The sequence below is a fragment of the Octopus bimaculoides genome, chromosome 10, assembly GCF_001194135.2.
Source record: "Octopus bimaculoides isolate UCB-OBI-ISO-001 chromosome 10, ASM119413v2, whole genome shotgun sequence".
Taxonomy (NCBI): domain Eukaryota; kingdom Metazoa; phylum Mollusca; class Cephalopoda; order Octopoda; family Octopodidae; genus Octopus; species Octopus bimaculoides.
In genome coordinates this window covers 40,555,286-40,560,443 of record NC_068990.1, presented here as the reverse complement: position 1 = coordinate 40,560,443, position 5,158 = coordinate 40,555,286, and the positions used below count along the sequence as shown (strand labels likewise).

The 5,158-nt window shown below is 34.4% G+C and overlaps 1 protein-coding gene across 6 annotated transcripts in view; it reads right to left on the bottom strand.

The window, feature by feature from the left end:
* Positions 1 to 5,158, bottom strand: part of LOC106881299 (uncharacterized) — a 338,650-nt gene that overhangs the window by 151,357 nt on the left and 182,135 nt on the right. Inside the window, exons 1-2 of one of the 6 annotated variants that reach the window (XM_052971137.1) lie at positions 4,369 to 4,408; positions 2,047 to 3,456 (exon numbers count right to left, since the gene is read on the bottom strand). The exons of 4 other annotated variants lie outside the window; for them this stretch is intronic. The gene's annotated coding sequence lies outside the window, so the exon portion shown is untranslated. Of the gene's footprint in view, positions 1 to 2,046; positions 3,457 to 4,368; positions 4,500 to 5,158 lie in introns of those variants that run through there. One more of the 6 variants, XM_052971136.1, reaches the window with a different exon arrangement.

The following is a 5,158-nucleotide window of genomic DNA, read 5'->3' as shown; positions in this document are numbered from 1 at the left end:
TATATATACATGTGTGTTTGTGTGTGTGTATACACATATCCTTCAATATCTTAGTTATGAAGGCTACCAAACTGTTCATGGTTTCTATACATTTACACTAAGTAATGACTTAATAATAGTGGCACAATGACAATGGTGCGCATTTTGAGGGAGAGATTTTGGCTGTAACTGATAGCACTACATGACTCGTAAACTGATATAGATTATTATACACAATTAATTTTCAAGAAAGTAAATTAACATATTTCCAAGTTTTCGATTACTTTGGCCTCTTCTGCAAGATTTTCTGTACGCTGAAATAGATGTTAACTATATATTCCAATGCTGATTATATTTCTTTATCACAGTAAGCATTTTTCTTTGGCCACAACGATCCAACATAAAAGAAAAAAAAATACAATGCACAAAATGGAATAGAAATATTGTAGCTGAAAGTCATAAAAAAAAAATGGCAATATATTTATGCAATACTTTTCATGGTTATTCAAAGGAAAAAGTACTAAGAGAAAAAAGAAATATAAACATCAATTATAACCTCCCATTCACTATTTCATCTTTTTCATTAAATTTAATTTAAAAATATATTATTCTAATCTACGAGGAATGCAGCAGTTGTAACGTACATGCTGGCCTCCCAACCATGATACGCTAGAGCAATGGTAACCCAGAATCGGAAAATGGAGGGGGTGGAGAAATCGACCCGCTACAAAGTTTACTGGACGTATAAATAATTTCTCATTAACAACAGCGTTGAAACAGTTTGGTCTTTTGTAAGAAACCTTTCGTTCCTATTCTAAACACACCAAATCGATATTAACGATAATTCTCTACGAAGTAAGTACTGAAATAAGATTGCTAAACGAGATGGGTCAATAATAGAAGAGGGTGTGAACAGAATGGCGAGTGGAGAAGTGCTATGGCAACTCCTTTTTATTAACTACGACAAAGTGTCATCTCTCTTAGCTAAAGGGAAGGAAGGATATTGGAAGTGGTGGCGTACAACAACAGTAACATACTAAGAAGAATGAATTGTTAACTGGAATGCTTAGACATGAAAAGAGTTGGTTTTCTTTTTTTTATATATGCATATATATCTTTTATAAATAGAAATACATTCAAGAGTCATAAAGGTTAATTAAAATTAGATGTGTGTGTGTGTATGTGTGTACGCATGTATGCATAATGCAATGTAAATGTAAAAGTATAAATTAGATATGGTGAAGAAGAAGAAAAAAAAGCCCTACTGCTGCTATGAAACAGAGAAAGTGAAGAAAAGAGGGAAGTGCAAAGAGATGCGTGTGAGGCAGAGAAGAGAGGAGAGGAGAGAGGGAAGACAAGAGAAGAAGGGGAGGAAGTACGGGGTGTGTGTGTGTGTGTGGTGGAGAGACAAGAAACAACAGCAGAAGGAAGAGGACAAGGCAGAGGAGAGAACATCAGTGAAATGAAGTGATAAACTTAAAATGGCGATATTGGAAGCAAGTTGGAAGTAACAACCGCTGAGGTTCTCCCCCTCCCTTCAATCACATATATATATATATATAAATATACAAAGATCTGTGCATATATATATATGCACACACACACACACACATACATTTATTCACAACACCACTTGCTCCGGCATAATCTATACACAAAAACAATACATTGTCATTTACTACACACACACACACAGTCTTTTTTTTTTAATATCTTTCAATACTGTCTCTCCCGCCCAGTTTTGCTTGGCTCTCTCTCTCTCTCTCTTCGATTACTGCTTTCTTCTATTTAAATACTATTCTTTCATGCAAAATGCACACGCACACACATACAACGAACAAACAAATTGGTACACATACATACATACATATATATATAATGCGCGAGCGCAAAGTATATATGAATCATAAAGACTATATATAAATATATATATATAACAATGTTAAATCTCTGAACGAGGTATTAACAGTAACTGTACGATAACTTCACGTTATATATATATATATATATATGTATGTATGTATATATAATAATAATAATAATAATAGGGACAAAATCCAAAATTACAGGTAAAAACTCAATTAAAACCAGTGGATTTTCATCGATGAGTTCATGAACCTTGGTTCTTTTCCCTAAAACTATATATATATATATATGTATGTGTGTGTGTGTGTGTATGTGTGAACTGTTGAAACGTTACTATGGTGATTAGTAACATCCAACAACAAAATAAGTGCAGAAAGAAAAAGTTGAGTTGTAGGAGGGAATTGGAGTATCAGTTGATAGTAAAAGGGAGAGAAGAGAGTTTATGGCATGGAAGAATTAAATTACAAAAGACTCGAGAAAGAATGAGAGATAAAGAGTGTCTGGTTTATAAAAAAAAACTGACGAAAATGAATATACATGGAGCTAAGAAAAAAAAAGTGGGAGATATGCAAACTGTATGTACAAGGCTTTTGTTAAAAGGAAGCTGTTTAATTGCTTTTAAGTAACAATAGTTCTATGTCAGTGCGTGGATGACTGTTTAGAAAGAATGACTACTTTAAAAAATATGCTTTAAGATGATAATGTCGGTGGTGTTGATGATTGGAAAAAAGATGACAGCAGTAATAACGTTTTTGTGTATCTATCTGGTATACATAGATAATATATCCATGGTCATTCCTTGAACAAGACCATTTTTTATCGTTGCTTGTTTTCCGTCATTGTGATTGTTTGTTGTTACAAGAAATCGTCATCACCATCAGTATAATTTCTGTGGTTGTAGGACCTTCTGCATCGCTTCAATGACAACGAAGCGATGATGAGGAGGAGAAAAGGAGAAAGCGATCTGATAATTTCTTTTAAAAAAATCCTATCTCCATTAACTTGCTGAACTTTTTTGATCTCGCCAAATGCGTCTTGTGAAAACTTCATTGTCATTCGGTTGTTCTTGTTGTTCTTTGATTGTTGTACATCCGTAAGATGTAAATCAGCGAATATGTATATGTATCATAGTGACAAACATCACTTTGTCAAGGTAGATTTTTTTTTTTTATTACAAAAAGGGGTAGGGTAAACGATTTTCTTTTGTGGTTTCTTTTTCTTTTTCCCCGTGTGTATATGTGTATCTGTGCGCGCAATTTGCTTTTCTTTTTTTTGTTTGAACAATGATAACTTGGGAGCCATCATCACTAACAATTATCAGCTGTGTCAATGTGTTTGTGTGTAAACACATTTCTGTTGTTGTTGTTGTTTTCCCAATCATCGATAACGTTCCAAAAAACAACGAAAAACAATACAAAACGTAGGATTGTTTATTTTAGTCAGTGCGCGTGTGTGCGGAGTTGTAGGTGCGTCTGTGCAAGCGTGCAGAGATGTGTGTGTCAGCGTGCGTACGCGCATTTCCTTGCTTGCTCGCATGATCGTTCGTTATAAACCATTCCTTTCCATCGACAACACATTTTCTTGACATAACACCTCTCATAATTCTTTTCACTAACAAAACGAAAAGATGAACATGAAATGAAGCCGGGCACGAGAAATGAAGAGTAAAACAAAAGAAACATTGTCAAAAATGGAAGGAGAGACAGAGAGAATGGTAAGAGAGAAAATGTTAGGAATCTACAAATAATATATCACAACTATGTATTCAACTGTCGAAGCCGAAATATGAATGTATATGACTAATATACGATATATAATTAATAAGTGTGTGTACAATTAAACAGTAGCCACTCTGATAGTAAAATTTAAAAAAAAAATTAGGAGACAACAACAAACAGCCCGAAATTTGGCATATTTCATTTCATCTTCCTTCAGAAATCTATGCTTTAGGATCGCAGGATGAATTCAGGGAACAGCCAGAGAGATGACTAGGGAGGAAAAAAAAGGATGTTGTTTACTGGTCCCCGTTTGATTTACCCATATTTGTGATATGTAAGCACACATAGACTACAAGAGGCAATGTAATAATATGTTTTCCAAGAGTTTGTATGAAAGAAATTAGGATGGCATGATAGAAAGAAAGTGAAAATTAGCGAGTATCCAATGAATGAATGTGTGTGCATGTGTATTTATACACAGGTATACACTGGTTTCTGTACCCCACTCCAAAACAGATACATATCCGAAACAAACAAACAAACAACATGATATATATACATATATATATATATAAATATATATATATTGTATATACATATATACACAACACACACACACACGCATGTATGTGTGTAAATTTCAAACCTTTCGAAGGAGATCGGTAGTAGTTACTCCAATAGCAGTAAGTCGTATTAATCAAACAGCAGCAACAAAACAATATTGAAACATCCGATAAGAAGCCTCGATTATTTTTGGATCTCTAGACGTAGGAGGAAGAATGATTTGAGAGGACATAAAATTTACCTTCATCCACGGCCACCCCAGCTTTGTCGCCATCTTGTCTTGTGTCCTTACCCAGCATGCAACGCGGCAAGATGGCGGCCGTGCAGTGCTACGGTGAGCAAGGGAGACGTTGTCTGCGTTAGACGAAACTAAGCAAAGTAGGTTCCGTGATTTCTTTGCATTGTTTTGTTGTTGGATTTTTTCTACTCTACTCTACACACACACTCTCTCTCTCTCCTTCTTACTCCCCTCGTTCTCTCACTTTCTACTACACACACACACACACACACACTCTCTCTCTCCTTCTTACTCCCCTCGTTCTCTCACTCTCCCTCCTCCTCCTCCTTCTTTTTTTTCTTTTTGCAAAATGAAAAATATGTTAAACATCTATTTCAACCCCAACACAGGCGTAGAACGAACTGGATTTTTATAGGGGTGAGGGTGGGGGGTAGATGGTGGGTCTTATTATTTTTTTTTTTGTTTTGTTTTGTTTTATTCTTCTCTTCTGTAGGAGAGGGTGTTGGTTTGTTTGATGATTTATTTTTTGCATAATTTTTTTTTTTATATATAATTTCTGCTTTAAGTGCAAACTAAACATGATCCAAGTCACACACTCATATAAGGAGCTGCAGACGTAATATAGTGTTGTGTGTGTGTGTGTATATATAAATATATATGTATATATATTATGACGTGCATATATACATATATATATATATACATATATATATATATATATATATAAATGCAAACGTAATACAGTGTTGTGTGTGTGTATATATATATATATTATGACATGTGCATATATATG